This window comes from Hylobates moloch, unplaced genomic scaffold, assembly GCF_009828535.3.
Source record: "Hylobates moloch isolate HMO894 unplaced genomic scaffold, HMol_V3 SCAFFOLD_26, whole genome shotgun sequence".
Taxonomy (NCBI): Eukaryota; Metazoa; Chordata; class Mammalia; order Primates; family Hylobatidae; genus Hylobates; species Hylobates moloch.
In genome coordinates, this window is record NW_026652301.1 from 4852628 (window position 1) to 4876621 (window position 23994).

General features: G+C 39.3%; 1 protein-coding gene and 1 pseudogene across 5 annotated transcripts in view; both read right to left on the reverse strand.

Moving 5' to 3' along the window:
* Positions 1 to 23994, reverse strand: part of LOC116463116 (utrophin-like) — a 572404-nt gene that overhangs the window by 456715 nt on the left and 91695 nt on the right. The gene's annotated exons all lie outside the window — the stretch shown is intronic.
* Positions 1768 to 2476, reverse strand: LOC116463117 (rhomboid-related protein 4-like; annotated as a pseudogene).

Genomic DNA, 23994 nt, shown 5'->3' on the forward strand with positions numbered 1-23994 from the left:
TGTAACAAATTTCACACACTTACTAACCTCCACATCACAACAATTAAGGTAAACAATCTTGGCCCAGATATCGGGCATGTAAAAATAGCAGACGAGTAACAGGACAACTAAAACTCCATCATGCTATTCTGATCAGCCATTTTGTCTGCCTAGAAATTTATACAGAATTTCCACAGTCTCAAATTATTTCAATCTTCATTATCAAGCCAATTCGTTATTTTAACTTCTCCAAAACAAAAATGTGTAAGAATACAACAAACGTACACATAACTTGATTATAAATATATATCTATAATATTAAGTGAATGAATATAATTTACACTGCATATACGCCTTCTCTAAATGTATTCTTTCAAGCTCCCAAATTCAAACCGTGTTTTCCTTAGTTAGGCCTGGATTTTTGAAAACCATTTTGTTTCTGAAAGCCCTTGCTGGCTTAGCAAATCTTATCCATTAATGACCTTTCTCCATTAGAGGGATGAACACGAGACTGAATTAGAAGAAGAAAAATGTGTTAAATCCCTTAAGGCTGCTTTTCCAAATTCTTCCTCTAAATATTTTGCTCTTCTTAAAATGCTTTTGACATGCTCACACAGATCCAAAGGCTTTCACTGCTGCCTAGCCTGGAATTTTATTTCTGTGACAGGTAAAAGAAGCATAGCAAGACGCATCAACAAAACTGCTTGATAAATCTTCAAGGAAACTGGTTTGAAAATGTTTTCACTTCACCAGCTCCAATGCATATGGAAAATTGTTTTAGCAGAATGTAGCAACATATCTCAATTTAAATCCTAAACTGGAAATGTGGCAGAGAAATTAGGAGTTGTTTCCCCTATGAAAGCACACAAATCACCTCTAAAACTCTACTGTTATCAGAGAGAAAGCATTATCCTCTAGTACACCATTTGAAGCAATTTAAGTGTCCAGTTGGCTGGCGCTAACATAACATGAGTTCCCTAAAGCGCAGCTATTCAGAAAAGAAGCACCTAGAACTTTAGCCAAGAAAGAAATCTCTTACTGGATGATTTTAAACTTGGATTGATTTTATTAAGGCATCTTCCACAAACACAAAATTTAACATACCCTAGAAAGCCAATCTCTCATTAGCAAAGATTATTATTTTGGAAGCAACAAAAGCATTTCAGATCATACTCTCATTTCTTCTTTTTGTGGGCCCTACATGTGAATCACTCCCAATATAAATCTGCCACTCACACTTAGTTATGCCATTAGGCTCTCTTGTTTCATCAGACCCAATCACACCCAAACACTAATTCATTTATTCAAACATTATGTATTAAAATGTCAAATGGAAATAATAAATATTATATAATAATCTGTAAAATATTATAAATATGTAGACAAAGAAACAAAGCCAACAGGAGACAGACTGCTCTCAAACAGAAATGTTTAACCTCCCTGAGTTTCTTTCAAAATCTGACATCCTCAGAGGACCTTAAAAAAGCTAAAATTAAAAATGTAGTTTTCAGAATTGTCAAAACTACCTAAGTGTACAAGAAGTTTAGATAATTAACATTTCAAATGATATTTTTGTGAGTTTGCCACATTTAAACATTGAAGTTATTAAAGCTAAAAACCACATTTAAAACAGACTTTCGCTTCACTCTGTAAAAAGCTAAATACAAGTTGATTTTTTTTTAATGATATACTTTGCTTTAGTTTACAATGAACTAGTTGCTTGGGGAATGAATCCGATGGGCAATAATAACACAAGTGGACTATGTCTTCCCAAGATGCTGTGCCACCTCACTGGCTATCAAACCTGTGAAGCCATTATAGTCTCATTTCTTCTGAGAGAAGAAGCCCGCAGGGCAGTGAGCTATTCCTGGTATTTCCTCGATCCCAGGGGCTGGTTCTTCATGCTCTCACCAGCTGTTCCTTTTCTGGAGAGAAAAGAGCAGTATGGAGTACTGCTGTGTATATATCATAGCTCCTGGGTGCTTCTTCATAATAACCTGGCCTGCCATAAAGATAATGATCCTGATATCCAGACTAGCCTGAACAATTGAAGTAATATCACTGTCCTGGATTACCAATAATTGGAGGGAAAAAAATGCCAGTACCTGCTTCCATGATGTTCTTCAGAGGCCCCTGAGTGTGCATTAATGCAACAAGAATCCCAGCCAGATGCCCAGCGAAGGAAGTCCCTGGTGAGAATAAGTGAAAAGGCACAAGTGTGGCCCAACAAGCAAATCTGTTGAGGACAAGGAAGCCCAAAATGTTGACAAATCCTCCAAGGCAATGATGGTTGTTAAGAAACTCCAAAGCAAACAAAACTCCTGGAAAAACCTACAGCACAGTATCTTCCGAAGTCAGGTTCATCCAGAAATTAGAGAAGATTGCAAGAGGAGGTACACCACCCCAGAGAACAGAGAAAATGTGGTGATGACACAGGCAAACCATCTACTTCCCAGTCTTCTTTCCAGATTATTCCTTTCCAGAGCATGGACACCATATTGAAATACAAATGCCAATCATCAGCAATTGTGAGCAGGAGACAGCAGGCAATGCTGCCAGTCTTTTTGCTGGCAACTCCTCTCTGCCCTAAGGCAAGGGGAGGTGGAAATGGTGGAAGTGAGAAGAGAAAGGAAAACAACTCCACTTGTCAAAGGACAAGGCTGAGGCAGAAGTTAAATGAATTGTCCAGCATCACCCACCCAGCAAATGCTGGGCCACAGAGAGAACCAGGTCTAACTGACTGTGGAGCCTGTGTTCAATGCACTTCCATGTAGGAGGAGGTTAAAGAGAATTTAATGGAAAAAAGAAGGCTTTAAAATATATCTTGAAAAATAGATGAAGTACGGTTCATGCAAAGATGGGAAGGGCATTCTAGATAGAATAAGCCTAGTCAATACCTCTTCATTTCAGCCTCAGACTCAATACCTCACAAAAAAGAACATGTTTAATATAATTGTGGTATCTACAAGAAAACACAGAGGGCTATAACATATAATGATGTCAAAATAAGGCTAAGACAATCCAAATTTCAGAAAGTTTTCAATCCTGAAAACTGTTTATGCCCATAAAAGAGAAGAAGGGTATGGAGTTAAAACATACGCTTTAAAAATGTTCTTGTAATAAAATCGAGATTATCTGAAAAAAATCAACCTCCTTAAGCAAGCACATGCTCTGCTAGCATGACCCAATGACCCGTCCACTCTGCCCAAAACTGAAGGCAATTATGGAGCCTTGGGATGTTAGAATGTCTACAGCCACATCTGGACTGCATTTAGAATTTACATCATGTTCAGCATCAGAAGAACATTTTTTTTTTTTTTAAGACGGAGTTTCGCTCTTATTGCCCAGGCTGGAGTGCAATGGTGTGATCTTGGCTCACTGCAACCTCTGCCTCCCAGATTGAAGCAGTTCTCCTCCCTCAGCCTCCCAAGTAGCTAGGATTACAGGCGTGTGCCACCAAGCCTGGCTAATTTTTGTATTTTTAGTAGAGACGGGGTTTCACCATCTTGGCCAGGCTGGTCTCGAACACCTGACCTCGTGATCCACCCACCTTGGCCTCTCAAAGTGGTGGGATTACAGCCGTGAGCCACCGCGCCTGGCCAGAGGAACATATTTGTTCCAGCTGAGAACCAACCTAACCCACCAAAACTATCCACCTTACTATCACGGAGCCACAGAGGATAGGAGTAGGAAGTATATAAGAGGGTGCCTGATGGGATCCTGTCCTGTGACCAGAGAGATCAGGGACTTACCCCTCATGACATGCAGCTGGATGGTGCCATAAATCAAATCAAGATTCATGTCTCCTTACCTAGCTCTCCTCCTACTCACAAGACTGCCTCTTTTTAAAAACCTGTTTTATGGAGGTATAAAATTCACCTACCATACAATTCATCCACACACCTACCATACAACTCACCTACCATATAATTCACCCAATTAAAGTTTATAATTCAATCGTTTTGGCATATTAATAGATTTTTTTAATTGTGGTAAAATACATAAAAATATTTGTGATTTCAGTCATTCTTAATCATAAAATTCAGTGGCATTAGTTACACCTACAATGTTATACAACCATAACCACTATCTATTCTCAAAAATTTTTCATCACACTGAACAGAAACTCTGCAGTCATTAAGCGATAAGTCCCCACTCCCACCAGCCCCTGGTAATAGCTAATCTACTGTCCATCTCTATGCATTTGCCTATTTAAGATATGTCACGTAAGTGGAATCACACAATATTTGTCCTTTTGCGTCTGGCTTATTTCATTTAGCATAATGTTTTCAAGGTTTCATCCATGTTGTAGCTTGTATCAGAACTTCATTCTTTTTTAAGGGTAAAAAATATTCCATTGTATGTATAAACTACAGTTTCTTTATCCATTTGTCTAAAGATGAGCACTAGTTGACCACTTTTTGGCTATTATGAACAATGCCACAATGAACATTGGTGTACAAGTATCTGTTTGAGTTCCCAATTTCAGTTCCTTTGGGTATAGATGCAGGAGTGAAATTGCTAGGTTAATATATGGTAATTCTATGTTTAGATTTTTGAGGAACCAGCAAACTATTTCCCATAGCGGCTGCATCATTTTACACTTTCACCATAATACATGAGAGTTCCAATTTCTCCAAATCCTCACTAATATTTGTTATTTTCTTTAAAAAAAAAAAAAATGTATAGCCATCCTAGTGTAAGACTGACTTTGCAAACACAGAAACGACCTAACAAAACCCCCAAACTTAGAGACCTCCTGAAGACTTTCTGAATGAGTTCAAGTTTAACAGCATGCTAACCTGAAGCAGCTGGGGTTCAGGAATTGCTTTTTCACATTTAATCCACATCATATTGCCAAATGATTGATTTACTCTCAATTATTTTCAGAATTAAATGTAATCATTAATTCTATCTTCTAATTTTAGTTTATTTACTCTTAACCTGTTTTCTTTTCAACAAACTCAAGTTTTTTTAAACAATGCATAGAAATATAGGAGATAATGTTTTTCTACTTGCACGTTCTAGAGTGGCTAAACTTAAACTGAAAGAATGTTTCTAAGATTTACAGGCATCTGACACTGTTTGAAACCTTTCCTCTAGAAATATATTTCACACACAAAAAAAAAAATCAACATATTTTCTATCAACCATATTATATGTGTTGCAAATGCAGAAAAACAGACTCCATTTATGGGGGTAGAGATTGTAAACCTTACATACAAACACTTCACTTTGAATTTTTGTCCTGGAGTGAAGATTTTCATTAAAATTGCTAGAAATGTCATAGAACAAGGAGGGATTATTTAGGACACAGTGAATTAGTCATAATGATATGAGTCACTGTCATGAAAAGCCAACAGAAAACATCTTTTTATTGATTGACAAAAGGCTAAACTTATGAAAGAAAATTTCTATGAAATTAAATTCCTCACTTTATTATTATCAAATAAACATCTATTATGTTCTACAAACTGTCTGCAGAAATCTCAAGAAAAAGCAATTATTTCATTAACATATAATTCTAGATGTATAAGCCTGGAAAAAAAATGGGGAAAACATTTTGAATGTAAAAACCATTCCAGTGATTTGACCTTCAGACTTTCTCAGGACAAGTTCTACTTGTCAAAATAGCAGCAAAAATATGTCCTTGCAAGACTGCTAATTATTCAAATAATATTTTTCTCATTTTAATTACTTTATTTCATTATTTTCCTCATGTTATGAGGGATCTTCCTCATAAATTCATAGAATAACACAATATAATATCCAAGAAACAGCAATTTTCAAACAAAAAAAGTATAAAATATCCAAAGAAAAAGAGAACAATAAGTATGCAAATATCTCTCCATATGCATATATAGGAATGCTATGATTTTCTATAGAGCTAATGTAGGAAATCTTTCACTGTATGCCATGTGTCTTCTAAGATCATGACACTGGGTCATCGTAGTCAAATAAAAAATATATTGTGAAAGAATACATATTGATATGGTTTGTCTGTGACCTCACTCAAATCTCATTTTGAATTGTAGCTCCCATTAATTCCCATGGGTTATGGGAGGAACCTGGTAGGAGATAATTAAATCATGGAGGTGGTTTCCCCCATACTGTTCTTGTGGTAGTGAATAAGTCTCATGAGAGCTGATGGTTTTATAAGGGGTTTCCCCTTTCCTTTGGCTCTCATTCTCTTTTGCCTGCTGCCATGAGAGACGTCCCTTTGCTCTTCCTTCATCTCTTCATCTTCTGCCAAAATTGTGAGGCCTCCCCAGCCACGTGGAACTGTGAGTCCATTAAACCTCTTTTTCTTTATAAATTACCTAGCCTCTGGCATGTCTTTATTAGCAGCATAAAAAGAGACTAATACACATATATATGATAATTCAATAATAAATTGAAAAGCATCAAGCAGTGAATGAGCATTGTAAAAGCCAATGATAACATTCTGAAGCCAACAACTCCAGTGGATAAAAAGGACTAACAATACAGTTTGGCTTGCTTCCTTACTTCAATTTAGTCCTCTGTGTGTCAGGGCCCATACAATACCTTGAGATAGACAAGACCCAGATAACAGCAATCCACATACGTTAAAGCACTGACCTTTCCATTCTGCCAGACAGGAGAGTCTCCAGGTAGCATCAAAGAACAATGCAACCTCAAAAAACTCATGGGTCAAAGAGAAAGTGTCCAGCTTGTCAGGATTAGACATCTACAAAAGTTTCCATAACCTTAAGGGCCACAATGAACATCCCCTCAAACAAATCGGTCAAGCCTTCTTTACTATACCCCATCATTTGGAGCATCATTGGAGCAAAGACTCTCCCCCTCTTTCTCTCCTCTTCATTTTCAGAACCCACCTCCTTCTGCCTGTTCTACTTTTTTGAACATTCAAACCTCCCTCCATCCTGCATCACTGAATATTCTTTTCCAACGCCCTTCTCTGGACCTGTCATGACACAGGCCACCATCTTGGACTTCTCAGCCACAGAACTGGCCTACTGTACCACACTGGGCCCCCTGCACCATGTGGGTCAGTCTCTTTCTACCATTTCTCTTCTGGATTGTCTTTTTCCATCTTTTCTTTCTCTTCTTAAAACTTCCTATATAATGTCTATAATATACTTTAGAAGATTTCAACATACAAAGTGTAATATGCTTGTGTTAAACTAGTTTAAGTCAGAAGCTTCAAACACTCTTGTTCATGAACTTCCAAAAGAATTTCCGTGCACATTTTAAAGTTGACAACTGATATTTATCATAAATTTAAATCGTTAAAAAGATGTAATTTCTAGCATGTTGTTAAGGAGTTGCAAATTTAGCTCATTCAATTAATAGAAAATGCCTCCTCTGGTACCTAATTGGCAAAACTAGTCCTCACTGTCAAACTAATCAGCCAAAGCAGATTTAGTTTCTGACAAGAGGAGTCTGACTTGGTTTTGGATTTAAAAACCATGGTATAGGTGTTTCCAAATAACATCTCACTTCAGAATTCTCTTTCTAAGAAAGAGGGATGGATGGATGGATGGATGGATGGATGGATGGATGGATGGATGGATGGCAGCTGGACACAAAGCCTTGCCCTGGAGGCAACAAGGCACCAGCCATTTAAAAAATTTTTAAAGGATTACTCTTCGTTTTGCATTCTTAAATTGTCCTCGTTTGATGCCTCACAGCAATGCAGCACAGTAAAATTTGAGGAGAGTGAGAGGTACGACTTTCTTTTAGAAAGTGGAAAAGAAGAACTATGAAAGGAAAGCTAAGAAAAGAGACAGCTAGGATGCTATCTTGGGCCTTAACCACTACAAAAGCTTGCCAAGGTCACAATAAGACACACATATTCCAGTGTGCAAACCACACTAGAGGCTCATATTTGTCCCAAGCCAGTATAACATTCCAGAGAAGGTCAGCTATAATTTAATTAGAAAGGCTAAACTCCAGAGTGGACCACTACAAAGGCATCAGTTATCTTTATTTTCATCAACACCAGAGACTTTGTTAATTAATGAATGTGAGAAATGTGCTTTTACTGTGGCTTAATAATTGGCATAATTAGAATGTTAGAAATATCCTCCCACTGTTGACTTTAGTGTTATTCAATGAACAAGGATTGGTCAAAATATTTTCTAGACATGCCCCACCATTGATTAAACAGAATATAAAAATCTAGTGAGTCTGGGAGGCTAGATCCCTAAAGGTCCTATGTTCAGCCATTGGCTAGAGGATTTTAGTTATCTGCTGCTGATTATAAGACTAAATCCTCTCCCTAAGACAACATTGTCTAATAAAAATATAATGCAAGTCACATACATAATTTTAAAAGCCACATTAAAAAACAGGTAAAATGAATTTTAAGTAATATGTACTATTTAACCCAATATCTCCAAAACATTATCATTTCAACATATACTCAACATTTGAAAACATCTTGAAAATATATTTTATAGTCTTTTTTTCTTACTAAGCCTTTGAAATCCTGGGTGTATATTACATTTACAGCATTATTTCAATTCAGACTAGCTGCAGTTCAGGAACTCAGCACCCAATGCACCAAATTATACAGCTCTAGAATATTGCTGCATTTACTTTAACTATGACTTTCAAAAGGACACAGAGCTGCCAGGCATGGTGGCTCACACCTGTAATCCCAGCACTTTGGGAGGCCGAGGCGGGTGGATGACGAGGTCAGGAGATCGAGACCATCATGGCTAACATGGTGAAACCCTGTCTCTACTAAAAATACAAAAATTAGATGGGTGTGGTGGTGCACACCTGTAGTCCCAGCTACTCGGGAGGCTGAGGCAGGAGAATGGCGTGAACCCGGGAGGTGGAGCTTGCAGTGAGCTGAGATTGCACCACTGCACTCCAGCCTGGGTGGCACAGCAAAATTCTGTCTCTCAAAAAAAAAAAAAAAAAAAAGGACACAGAGCTGCAGCTTACCAACTTTACATGCAGGCTGTATGAACTGTTTTTCAAGCCTACTTGCGAATAATGATTGCTTAATGAATGCCAATGTTCATGGCAGGATTTGGTCTGAAACTTGCCTTTATTATGACCCTTATAGGAAGACAGTGGCATTGGGAGCCAACATTACCAATCAAAAATAAAGCCAAAATTTATAATTATGCATAATCAAATTGGCTTAGGTCATTTTGTAAGACTTCTAGTCAAATTAACGGACATAATAAGAACTGGGGACCAGGCAAGTGGCTCACACCTGTAATCTCAGCCCTTTGGGAGGCCTCCAGGGAGGGTCTCTTGAGCTCAGGAGTTCAAGATTAGCCTGGGTAACACGGGGAGACTCCGTCTCTACAAAAAATCAAAAAAGTATCTGGGTGTGGTGGTACATGCCTGTAGTACCACTTATTCAAGAGGCTGAGGTAGAAGGATTGCTTGAGCCCAGGAGTTTGAGGCTGCAGGGAATTGTGAATGCACCACTGCATTCCAGCCTAGGTGACTGAGCAAGACCTTGTGTCAAAAAAAAAAAAAAGAACTGAGAATATTTCCAACTCTTTGTTATGTTTGTTGTCTTAAGTTTTATATTTTCTAGTCATTTAATAAAAATTAGTTGTACAACTATTTTGTGAAAAACATTGTACAAAGAAATAATAACATTTACAGAGCATCTACTATGTGTCAGTCCCAAAAGAGATCCAGATGTTGCTTTCAAGGAAACTGTGGTCCGGTGGCCTGGGGTGGGTGGGGAAGGGACTAACACAACAGAAAATTATAACTAATATATCAGGTACAGATACATTCATAAATTCATAGAAAAATATGTCCTGATGGAAATGAGAAGGGGATCAGGGAAAGATTTGAGGAACAGGATGCATTTGAGCTAGACCTTGAATTACTATGTTCGAGGCATGTAAAAATGGTTAGAAAGGCATTTGTAGAAAAGAGAACAGCTGCAGCAAAGTCCTAAAAACATGATCCAGACACAACTGTGAAGAGGTTCCTTTGGCTGAGTGGTTTTTTATCAGAGCTGTGATGCCGCTGAATTTTGGAACAGGCTGCAGTTAAATTGCAGAGGACTCTGAAGGCCACAGCAAGGGGTTAAATGAGCGGGCAATGTGGGCCTTTGGCTTTTCCTGAGCAAGAGCGTGACATGATCAGAAGGGTGCTTTAGTGAGATTAACATGAAAAATGGACTCATGGGGAGGGAGGCCGGAAGAAAGTAAGCCAGTTTGAGGCTTATTAGAATTGCCTGGGCTAGACATCAGAAAGCATAGAGGAGTAATGAGACAAGAAAGGGGCAGATGGATGCAACAGGTATTGAATTGAAGAGAGAAGGTTGCTGCTGGGACTTGGTGAAGTGGGTGGACATGATAATTATTATACAACCTGCCTCCCATTCTATTCTCAATTAGACTCTATGGCTCTTAAGAGACAAAATTTTGTTTATTAGTGCTTTTGCCTCACATATTTACCATTTATTTGTGATGAGAACACTTAAAATCTGCTCTCTATGCTATTTTCAAGTATACACCAAATTGTTATTAACTATAATCATCACCTTGTACAATAGATCTCTTGAAGTTATTCCTCCTGTCAAACTGTATTCTTTGACCAATATTACTCCAAGTCCCCCACCCCCATGCTGGGACTAGACTACTGAATTATTATAAGAGTAATGAAGGAGAGGCCAGGCACAGTGGCTCACGCCTGTAATCCTAGCACTTTGGGAGGCTGAGTTGGGCGGATCATCTGAGGTCAGGAGTTCAAGGCCAGCCTGGCCAACATGGTAAAACCCTGTCTCTAGCAAAAATACAAAAATTAGCTGGGCGTGGTGGCAGGTGCCCACAATCCCAGCTACTCAGGAAGCTGAGGCAGGAGAATCGCTTGAACCTGGGAGACAGAGGTTGCAGTGAGCTGAGATCATGCCACTGCACTCCAGGCTGGGCGACACTGCCAGACCCCGTCTCAGGAAAAAAAAAAAAAAAAAGAGTAATGAAGGAGAAAGGGAAGGGCAAAAACTTCTGACTTTGGTAACTTGAATGGTGTCTCTCCATTAAAAAATAAAAAGTGCAAAAAAAATTTCTTTAAGCACAGAAAGAAATTGATTAAGGAAAGAAATTCCTCTTTGCACCAAAAAAATGTGAGAGATTAGCAGGATACTCAGGTGAACTTATCAAGCGAGCCCAGTGTGAAAGGAAAATAAATCTTGGGGCCCCAAAAATCACTAAGCTAAAGGGAAAAGTCAAGCTGGGAACTGCTTAGGGCAAACCTGCCTCCCATTTTATTCAGTCACCCCTCTGCTCGCTGAGATAAATGCATATCTGATTGCCTCCTTCGGAGAGGCTAATCAGATATTCAGAAGAATGCAACCATTTGTCTCTTATTAACCTATGACCTGGAAGCCCCCTCCCCACTTCGAGTTGTCCCGCCTTTCCAGACCAAGCCAATGTTCATCTTACATATGTTGATTGATGTCTCATGTCTCCCTAAAATGTATAAAACCAAACTGTGCTCTGACTACCTTGGGAACATATCATCAGGACCTCCTGAGGCTGTGTCACAGGCACACACTCTCAATCTTGGCAAAATAAACTTTCTAAATTCACTGAGACCTCTGTCAGATATTCAGGGTTCATACCAGGAAAATGCAACATTAGAGCCGACAGGAGAGGGTCTTCACACTGAGGAGCTCAAACTCTCACAGGGGTCTAGCTTTCCCAGTGTCCATCCATGAGAACTGTTTAAAAGTATATTTTCATGCATTAAAAAGGATACTAGCAGGTAGGGCAAGGTGGCTCATGCATGTAATCCCAGCACTTTGGGAGGCCCAAGTGGGTGCACTGCTTGAGCCACTAGCCTGGGCAACATGGCCAAACCTCATCTCTAGAAAATAATACAAAACTTAGCCAGGTGTGGTAGCAGATGGCGTGGTAGCACACACCATGGTCCCAGCTACTCAGGTGGCTGAGGTGGGAAGATCACCTGAATCTGGGGAGGTGGAGGCTGCAGTGAGCCGTGATCACACCACTGCACTCCAGCTTGGGTGAGTGAGATCCTGTCTCAAATAAATAAATAAATAAATAATATTAGCCAGGCACAATGGTCCACACCTGTAGTCCCAGCTACTCTGGAGGCTAGGGTGGGACAATCACTTGAACCCAGGAGTTTGAGGCTGGAGTAAGCTATGGTTGTGCCACTGTACTCCAGCTGGACAACAAAGCAAGACCCTGTCTCTAAAAAAAACAAGCAAAAGGTTAAAAAAAATTATATTCAGGTACATATAATGAATATGTAAAGACATGGAAGGATTTTCACAGTGTATTAAGGGGTAATAAAAGGTCATTAAAGAATATACACAGTGCTTCACTTATACGTAAGTGTAAGTATGACAGAAAGCCAAGAGCCAAAATGTTAGCACTGTATCTGTACGTCAGAAGATTCTGAGTGACTCTTATATTCTATTATTTGTTAGCCATATTTTCTAAGTTTGTAATAAATACGTAATACCTTCTGTAACATTTTTTCTTTAATGCACCCATCTTGTAAAAGGTGTATTTTTCTCCACTTTAATGAGGACAAGTAGGAAAGGAAGAGAATTCGTCAGCTAAAAAATAAACTGGGCTGGCACAAGGTCTGTCTGTCTGCGGGTCTGTCTGCTCTGGTGGAGGATGGTGAGAATAAGGGAGACTTCTGCATATCTGTATTTACATGCAGACAGGAAGGATCTAGGAGGAAGGGAGATACTGTAGAAGCCAACACCAACCAAAAACAAAAAAAGCTCCAAATCCCAAAGGATGGGAGACAGAAATGTATCAGAAGCTAAGCTCCTAAACTGGATAAAGCCCACATATTTCTAAAAATGAAACTTGCCAGGTTACATGGCTTTATTTGCACCTGCCTGTCCAGTGGGTTTTCCACTTGGAAGTGAAAGAGAGTGCTAATTCTCTCTTCAGAGAGAGAAATAATGTAAAACAACTGTGTTTATGGAGGTCACTTTCTTCCCAGCTTCCAGTCTATTCACTACAGAAACACCACGGAAGAGGGAGCTGAATCATTTAAAATACACCTTTTGCAATAAATTCAAGTATTTTAAGGCAAAATAATTAGTTATTAAAATGGGAAGAAGGCCGGACACGGTGGCTCATGCCTGTAATCTCAGCACTTTGGGAGGCCAAGGCAGGAGGATCACTTAAGGTCAGGAGTTCAAGACCTGGACAATATGGTGAAACACCATCTCTACTAAAAACACAAAAATTAGCCGGGCGTGGTGGCACGTACCTGTAATTTCCACTACGCAGGAGGCTGAGACATGAGAATCGCTTGAACCCAGGAGGCGGAGGTTGCAGTGAGCCAAGATCGCGCCACTGCACTCCAGCCTGGGCGACAAAGTGAATGAGACTCCATGTCAAAAAAATAAATAAATAAAATGGGAAGAAAAAAATAGAAGATTAAGGCAAAACAAAATGCTACCAACAGATCACACCAAACTACCTAGACTTTCTCCAAAGCCTAATATTTTACTCGCTTTCAGAAAAAGAATCGAAACCTGGGAAAAAATGAGGAGTATCTGTCCTTTGCTTATGTACTTTGATGAAATGCCAACTACTACTATAAATAGCATTTTTTTAAATAAGAAAAAATGGAGTATTTCGGAAGTGGTTTTGGGTTTTTTTTATATTGAATTTTTTTGTCTTTATTTGGAGTGTTTTAATATCTGCCATGACAAGGTAAAAACAAAACGTAAGATCATAAAAATAGGAAGAAGAGTCATTTTAATAATTAAATTTGTAAAATTGCACGTCCGCTAAAATGCAATCCTTTGTCCAAGATAAATATTTATAATAAGCAGGAAAAACAAGTCAGAAAGGAACACTGCACTCCCCTTCAAAATTCAGGGCTAAAAATTTCTTCCCATGGACTTCACAGTTTAAAAATTGGCCCATAAAGCACAGAACTCTTTGGCTAAAAGGGTATAAATTGGAAGTTAATAAACAAAATAATTGAAAGGTTTAGTCTCACATTGAAAAATACATATTCTTATTTTTAATTTTCATAACTATGAAAAAGTTCACATAAACTACTAATACTTTTTGTTTGTTTGTTTGAGACAGAGTCTCACTCTGTCACCTAGGCTTGAGTGCAGCAGTATGATCACGGCTCACTGCAGCCTTCACTTCCCAGGCTCAAGTGATTCTCCCACCTCTGCCTCCCAGGTACCTGGAGGGCATGCGCCAACATGCCCAGCTAATTTTTGTATTTTTCTGTAGACACGAGGTTTCGCCATGTTGCCCTGGCTGGTCTCGAACTCCGGGGCTCAAGCAGTCTGCCCGCCTACACCACACAAAGTGCTGGGATTATAAGCATGAGCTACTGCTCCCAGCCTTACTAATGCATTTTTTAATTAAAAAGCTTATTCAGGTAGGGTTGGACGAGGGGGACAGATAAAATCCATTGCCTCAGCAAAACTGCAAGAAACTTCATTTACAGGCCACTCCCCTTCCTAATGACTTCCTTCATGTTAACTTCATGTCACTGTTAAAAATTAGGGTTCTGGGCCGGGCACAGTGGCTCATGCCTGTAATCCCAGCACTGTGGGAGGCTGAGGCAGGCGGATCACCTGAAGTCAAAAGTTCAAGACCAGCCTGGTCAACATGATGAAACCTTGTCTCTACTAAAAATACAAAAATTAGCCGGGTGTGGTGGTGTGCACTTGTAATCCCAGCTACTCAGGAGGCTGAGGCAGGAGAATCACTTGAACTTAGGAGGCAGAGGTTGCACTGAGCCGAGATCGCACCTCTGCACTCAAGCCTGAGCGAAAGAGCAAGACTCTGTCTCAAAAAAAAAAAAAAATAGTGTTCTGCCAGCACTATCTTTATTTAATAGTCTACTGTGAGTCTGACATTTATTTGCCTTTAAAAGAAAAAATTTGTAAATTCAGTCTATACTATCACTGGGTACTGCAAACTTGCTAATTATATCTTCAGTGTAAAATAGCTCTTCCTCTCATTTGTCTTGAACATCTGCTCGTCTTTTAAGCATCAAAAAGTCCAGATAACTGTTGAAGGTTGGAAGAATAAGTTTATGTTTGCTTTTCTGAAATAATTAAGCTTATAGCTGATAAGTATGTCTTCTTTCCACTTTGACATTTTTCGACTGAAGAGTACTGATCACTTTAGTCAGTTTTACAAAAGTAACAAATGCATTTGCTCCAGGATTTGGGTTTCCTTCACTAGAATACCTTCCACTGTTAAATCATTTAAGTAGGAGACCAGAATCTCAGATCGTAATCCATGTGCACAGTCAACATGGCTTTGCAAAGGAAGGATAATGTTCTCTGTTTTCTTTCTTGTCTCCTTCCTAAGGACACCCAAAACCTAGCGTTTTTCTGCATTGCAGCACTGCAATGACATCTTTTAGGAACACCAGAATTACTCCCTTCCCTGAGCCTATGGACTGTATAAAATATAATTTGTGATCACAAATTTTTCTTGGAGGTTAGCAAGAGTGAATCAAACAAAAAGATTTGGATGAATGATCTTTCCTCAAAACTTTAGCATTTCCCTCAAGATAAGAGTAAGCTAACCACCATTACCTAGGGTTATGTCAAGGAGAAACGGGATCTGAGTAAAAGGCATATGCAGTGATACAACCAAAAGAACTGAAAGCAGAATCTCAGAGATATTTGTACATCCATGTTAATAGGAACGTTGTCCACAAAAGCTAAAAAATGGAAGCAACCCAAGTGTCCACAAACAGATCAATTAATTCGCAAAATGTGATATTTACATAAAGTGGAATAATAACCAGCCTTGAAGAGAAAGGAAATTCTGACACATGCTACAACAGGGATGAACATGGAGGACAGTATGCTAAGTGACATAGCCAGTCACATAAAGAAAACTATGGTATGATTCCACTCACATGAGGTACCTAGAATAGTGAAAATAAAATGGTGGTTGCCAAGGGCTAGGAGGAGAGAGGAGTGAGGAGTTGTTGTTTAATGTGGCGATCCCTAAACTTTTTGGCACCAGAAAGGGACCGGTTTTGTGAAAGACAATTTTTCCACGGGCGGGGCAGTGGGGGAGGCAGTGGGGGAGTGGTTTCGGGATGAAATTGTTGCACCACAGATCATCAGGCATTAGTTAGATTCTAATAAGGAGTGTACAACCTATATCCCTCAAATGCACAGTCCACAACAGGGTTCGTGCTCCTATGAGAATCTAATGCCGCTGCTGATCTGACAGGAGGCAGAGCTCAGGAAGTAATGCTCGATCACCCACCGCCCACCTCCTGCTGTGTGACTCGGCTCCTAACAGGCAACAGACTGGTAGCAACCTGTGGCCCAGGGCTTGGGGACCCCTGGTTTAATGGGTATATATTTTCAGTTTTTCAACGAAAGAATTCGGGAGAAGGATGGTAGTGATGGTTATGTAACAAGATGTACGTACACTTAAAATAGCTAAAATAATAAATTTTATGTTATCTGTATTTTACTGAAATAAAACATAGAGGAAAAAAAACCAGATGCAATAAACATTTTTCATGTCCATTTCAGTGTTATTTTTTTCAAGAAAAGAGATTAATTTATCTCAACTTTTCATATATTCCCCTACAAGACAAATGGAGAAATTGTACTTGGTTCCAATTTTGTCTTTTATTATTCATATTTTCAACCCATCATTCTTTCAGAATATAATTACAGGTAACCTGAATTTTAGAATCAGAATTGTTTTCACTCTGATCATGCCTCTAGATACGGTATTTAAGATAGAACTATTTGCTGGAACTCACTATGGTACACACTGCTAGTTGCCTACTCAAGCATCCTTTCTCTCCTTCTCACTTACAAGATTAATCCCATTTTTTTTCCTGTAGCAAGGTGGCCAGTTAAAATATTCACCTCACCTTGCAACTAGAGATAACCATTTGGCTCAATTCTGCCAAGAGGAGGGGAGAAGTATATTGGGTGGAAGACCCAGGAGAACTATTATTTCCCTGATAAAATATGTTGAGTCTTGGCTGGCATGAACATCTTGCCCTGGGCCTTCCTGCTTCCTCCAGGAAGACAGAAGCTGCCAGTTTCCCTGAGCAGGTAACCAGCCCTGGGTTGCCTACCTACAGACTGAAGCTTACTTAAGAAAAATGAGTTTTTTCTTAGTTAATCTATAGTAAAAGGGTTTCTCTTACTTGCAGCTAAACTCAATCCTAACTCAGTCTGGCACCACTGAGATAAGTCTGAGGAAAGAAATTCAGGAATATTTCTGGTCTACAAGTTGGAGTTGGATGTTCCAGCTCTATAAAAGGAATGTTAAACAGGCTGAAATGGGCTGGGCGCAATGACTAATGTCTGTAATCCCAACACTTTGGGAGGCCGAAGCGAGTGGATCACTTGAGCCCAGGAGTTCGAGACCAGCCTGGGCAAAATGGTAAAACCCTGTCTCTACAAAAAGTACAAAAATTAGCTGGGCGTGGTGGCATATGCCTGTGGTCCCAGCTACGTGGGAGGGTGGGGTGGGAGGATCACTTGAACCCAAGAGTTCGAGGCTGCAGTGAGCCATGATCACACCACTGCACTTTAGCCTGGGTGACAGAGTGAGACCTTGTCTCATAAAAGAAAATAAGATAAAATAAGCCTGAAATGCAACAGTCCCCAGTCACATGTCCTATAACTCTGATCTAAGATGTAACACTGAAGGACAGATGACTGGAATAGTGAGATGCATGCACTGAGGATGCTATCAGGGCCTCCATCCATGAATCATGTTTTCTCATAATAAAACTGACATTTATTAAATGTTTTCTATGTGCCAGACACAGGGCTAACCACTTTGTACACATTATCTCATTTAATCCCAACAGCCTTATAAGGTAAAACCCAGCTCCCAACTACTTTATGGAACTGCTTTTTGACTGCTTTATGTCTTGAACAATTTATTTTTCTCCTATATACAAAGGGGGTAAAAATGCAACCCTTAAACAATTGTTATGAGAATTAAAGATAATAATCAGCATGCAGCAAGAGCCACATGGTTAATTCTCAATAAAACCCAACTGTCATCATGGTCAAAAAGAATAGTAGACTGCACAAATTCCCAGATATAGCAAAACATCAGAATCCCCTGGAGAACTGTCTTAGAATACAGACTCCTTGACTCCAGCCAGGCTTAAGGAATCAGGTGTGGCCCAGTCATCCAGAGATGTGAAGGAATCTGGTCTAAGGGAATACCAACTGCTGTATTCTCAAGATACTAAAAACTTTACCACTTTGTTACACCTAATCATCACAAAGCTCCCTAAGCCACATATAGGAATCCACCCTGTGCCTGCACAACTGCCTTCACAGAACCTACATTTAAAAGTATGCCCTCTGTTTTCCCAAGACTTAAGAACATCTCTGTAGCTTATGTGAAATTGCTTTAAATAAAAGAAGACATACATGTGGCCAAGCATATTAAAAAAAGCTCAACATCACTGATCATTAGAGAAATGCCAACCAAAAACACAATGATATACATTTCACACCAGTCAGAATGGCTATTATGAAAAAGGCAAAAAATAACAGATGCTAGCAAGGTTGAAGAAAAAAAGGAACGCTTACACACTGTTGGTGGGAGTGTAAATTAGTTCAAACACTGTGGAAGACAACGTAGCAATTCCTCAAAGACCTAAAGACAGAAACACTATTTGACCCAGCAACCCCATTAGTGGGTACGTATTAGTCTGTTTTCACACTGCTGATAAAGATATACCCAAGACTGGGAAATTTACAAAAGAAAGAGGTTTAATGGACTTACAGTTCCATGTGGCTGGGGAAGCCTCACAATCATGGTGGAAGGCAAGGAGGAGCAAGTCACATCTTACATGGATGGCAGCAGGCAAAGAGAGAGCTTGTGCAGGGAAACACCTCTTTATAAAACCATCAGTTCTCGTGACACTTATTCACTATCACAAGAACAGCACAGGAAATACTTGCCCCCATGATTCAATTACTCCCACTGCATCCCTCCCATAATACCTGAGAATTCAAGATGAGATTTGGGTGGAGACACAGACAAGCCATATCAGGGTATATACCCAAAGGAATATAAATTGTTCTGTTACAAAGACACTGCAGCACTATTCACAGTAACAAAGACTTGGAATCAATCTAAATGCCCATTAGTGGTAGATTGGATAAAGAAAATGTGGCACATACACACTATGGAATACTATGCAGCCATAAAAAGGAATGAGATCATGTTGTTTGCAGGGACATGGATGGAGCTGGAGGCCATTATCCTTAGCAACCTAACACAAGAACAGAAAGCCAAATACCACACTTCTCACTTTTAAGTGGGTGCTAAATGATGAGAACACATGGATATATAGCAGAGAACAATATACAATGGTGTCTATTGGAGGGTGGAGTTTGGGAGGAGGGAAATGATCAGGAAAAATAACTAATGGATACTAGGCTTAATACCTGGATGATGAAATAATCTGTAAACAAACTCCCATCCTGTGACACACATTTACCTATGTAACAAACCTGCACATGTACCCCTCAACTTAAAATAAAAGTTTAAAAAAGAAATCCTTCAAAAGAAAAAAAAAGAAAGAAAGAAAGAAATTGCTTTAGAGGGCAAGGTGCCTCACTTCTGCTCACTTTGGGGACTAGGCATAAGGCAGGCTGTCTTGACAAAGATCAGAGATCTTCTTTGTATCATTTTGTCTTGGCTGCCAGGAAGTTCAGAGCCAAATGTTGTACTTTAATTTTTCTCAATCAAGTTTTTTTTTTTTCTTTTTTGAGGCTCCAGGCTGGAGTGCAATGGCACAATCATACCTCACCGTAGCTTTAACTTGGGCTCAAGTAATCCTCCCACCTCAGCCTCCTGAGTGGCTCAGACTACAGGCATGAGCCACCAAGCCCAGCTAATACTTTAAAAAATTATTTTAGAGATGGAGTCTTGCTATGTTGCCCAGGCTGATCTCAAACTCCTGACCTCAAGCAATCCTCTCACCTCAGCCTCTCAAGGTGCTGGGATTGTAGGCATGAGCCACCATGCCAGGCCCCTCAATTGAGTTTCAACTATCATTATTTTCATTATTTTTCTTTATTTTGGGACGGGATATTTCAAACATTTTATTACAAAAGCAATTCCCTGTTATTAAGGAAGATTTAGACAAACCAAAGGAAGGAAACTTAAATCACCCATTTTCCCTCTGCCCAGAGATAACCAGTATTAACAGGTTTATATACATCCTCCTAGACATTTTTGTCTGCTTCTTCCTTATATAGTATTTTATATTTATTTAAAATACATTATAAATCTGTTTTTATTACAGTGCACATTCTTTAATAATGTCTTTTTAAAGCTTCATAGGCATTTTATTGTCTGGACATTAAATAATTTTTTACCAATACCTCCCACTCTGTTATTATGCATTCCTAATGCTGATTTCCATTCTTAATTTTATAAGCATTTCAATAATAATCATACTTAGAATTAAAATTTTGAACATATACATGACATTTATTTATTCATTCTTCATTCATTTAGAGAATAAATTCTTAAAAATGAAAGTCAAATACACATTCCAGCAGGCTTCCACAGAGTAGAACACTCCCTGCCTGAAAAATTCTTCTCATCTTCCCAGATTCCATTTCTTCCTTCTCCTCCACTCCTCCACAGCAGATCCTCTACAAGTTAGATTTCCTAAAGGATTAGTCTTGGACCTCTTCACACTTTTACTAAGTGATCACGCATCTACTCACTCCGCAGCATCTATGTGCAAAACTCCTAATGTCTTATTTCCAGCTCAATCCTTTCTTCTCAATTACAAAATCATGTGTGGTGGTTTTAAAATACGTTCACAAATTATTTGGTGGCTGTCCATTCAAGCGGGGGGCTTAATTCCCCACCCACTAAGTATGGACTGAAATTGGTGACTTACTTCTACCAAATAGAATATGGCAGAAGTGATGATGTGGGACTTCTGAGACTAAAGGTGTTACAGCTTCTCCCTTGCATTCTTTCATATCTCTCACTCTAGGAGAAGCTCACCGCCATGTCATGAAGACATTCAAGCACCCTAGAGAGAGGCCCACGTGGGGAGAAACTGTGGCCTTCCACCAAGAGCTAGCAGGGAACTGAGACCTTCTGCCAAAAGCCACGTGCATAAGCCATCTTGGAATCAGATCCTCTAGCCTTGGTCAAGCTTCAGATGATGGCGACCCTGGCCAGCATCTTGAGTGCAATCTCATGACAGACCCTGGACTGGAATCACCTAGCTAAGCCACTCCCAAATTCCTGGCCAAGGAAACTGCATGAGATAATAAATACTTGTTGTTTTAAAGCACCAAATGTTGGGGTGACTTGTTACAGAGCAACAGATAACTAATAGAGATTTGCTGCTAAGTTTCATAATAATTTATTATGCAGCAAGAGATAAACACATACTATGTATCTAACCACCTACTTGACATCTCCACTGAGATAGCTTACAGACTCATTTCAACCTTAACCCATCAAAAAACTGAACTGTTGCTCCTCTCTCAAATCTATTCTGCCTCTAGTCTTCCCCAATTATGGGAAAGCACTTTCATCCATTCACTTGTTCATGCCAGGATGCTGAAATGAATCCTTTCTTCTAATACCACAATCTAACCTTTCTATCAACTTTTGTTGGTTCTAATTCGTAAACACAGCTTGAGTCCATCCACATCTCTTCAGTTCCACTGTCAATCCCCAGTCCAAGCTACTGCCATCTCTTGCCTCCAGCCTAAAGCCAATAACCTTCTGACACTGTCTCCTAAATTCTCTTCTTATTCTTTCTAATCAACTCTCTGAACTTTGGAACAACTAAATTAACATGGTTCATAAGGCCCTGAATCATCTGACCACTCCTATGCCAAGCCTTGTCTTGAAACACTCACCCTCCTCAGTTTGCTCCAGCACACTGACCTTTGTGTTACTCTGACAAACCCAGCCCTTTCCTGCCTCAGGTATTGGTTCATGCTGCTATGCCTGCCTCCTTCATCCTGTTCTCAACCTGCTTAATTCAGATGAACATTGCAGATTTAATTTTAAACATCTTCTCTTCAGAGCAGACTTCTGGACAACTCCTCCAGTCTCTAAAGGCAACCTGTTTTCCTTCCTTGTGCACCCAGCACTTATCTTAATTTGATTACATATTGTTTTGGGTAAGCCCAAGAAGGCAAGAAATGTCAACTTTGATCTCTATAGTATATGCAGCTCCCAATACAGGTTGTCAATTAAAAAAATATTGAATAAGTTTATTGAAAGTGTTTATTAAGTCTAAACACAGTGTGTATTCAATCTAGACCTCTAACTTGTCCATTTCAATAAAAAGAACATGAATCTGTTATATCTATTGCCTTTTCAACCTTCTGCAAAATTGCAAGACCATCATCATCAAGATGATCCACTGACTTTCTCATCTTTTTCACATGTTTAAGGATCCTTTAATTCTTGGCAAAGATGAAAATTGACTTCTAGAGACATTAAAAAGAAGAAAAGCTGGTATAATAATAGTCCCTAAAGGCAGACCACAAAAGCAATTCTAAAGTTCATTAGAAAATTAAATTGGCCCCTGATTGATCTAAATAGGAACATTTTATCCTAGTGTTTAGAGTTGTGATGAGTAATCATTTCCCTTTCCAAAGCTCAGTGTTTTATAAAAACAGGGAGGATCATGACTCTGTGCAAGATTATTTTTTGGTGAAGAAATCAGAGACTCACTGATGGAAGAACCAAGAAATACTAATAAGGGCATGCTGAAGCACAGTGTAAATCAAAAGTGCCCTGTCTTTTAACTTCCAGTAAATAAGACACTGACTTGTAACCAGAGATAGAGTAGGTCTGGGAGCCAGCCGACTCTGTGGGTTCGGAGGCAGAGCCACACACAGGGAGCAGCCCCACAACAGTGTTCACAGTGACTACACAGAAAAGAAACTGTTAATAATGGCACTCTGGTAGAAAAAAATAGCAATGATCCATGCCTCACTCTTGCCACCCGCATTCATACACACAGACTCTCAGGCTAGCACCAAGGCTCTTAATTCAAAGATCATATAGGTTTATGTACATATATGTAATCACACCAAACTTTGATAAGTGGCACAGATTTTAACTTAATAGATTTATGGGAAATACATGGCGATAGAATATGATAAACTCAACTCTGTAACAAGCACATGTATATTCTTGCACACAGAAATAAATGTTACTTGGTACAGGCTGGGCACCGTGGCTCACACATGTAATCCCAGCACTTTGGGAGGCTGAGGCAGGTAGATCACTTGAGGCCAGGAGGTCAAGACCAGCCTGGCCAACATGATGAAACCCTTTCTCTATTGAAATACAAAAATTAGCCGGGTGTGGTGGTGCACACTTGTAATCTCAGCTACTGGGGAGGCTGAGGCACGAGAATCACTTGAACCCAGGAGGTAGAGGTTGCAGTGAGCTGAGATCACATCATTGCACTCCAGCCTGGGTTACAGAGCAAGACCCTGTCCCAAAAGCAAACAAACAAAGAAAGAGGTGACTTGGTATAGAAAAATATATAATAGTCACAGATTTGAAATACTATAGCTTTGGTCACTCCATTTATTGTGACAAATAGGGTGCATATTTTTCTCATCTGTACCTTAGAGTACAGTATTGCTAATATACTGTACTATTAACTATGATTCATTCATTTCTATAAACCAAGTAATAAAGTTAGACCATTTTTACTTTGGTAAATTCTTCAGTTCTCTAGAAGTGAAATCTTGGTAAAAGAATTTAATCACAAGCACCTATAGCAATTTTATACATAATTCTTTAATTTGCAAACTACCAGTAGTCACTAAACTATTTTTTTCTAAGCAATAAAAAGTAAAGAACATAATGCCATAAATGTTTAGGATACAATAATCATTCTAGAAAAATTCTAGAAATCTTTCTAGGAAAATTCAAATCACAATGACACTGGGAAGCCTGGGCATGGTAGCTCACACCTATAATCCCAGCACTTTGGGAGGCCGAGGAAGGCGGATTGCTTAAGTCCAGGAGTTCG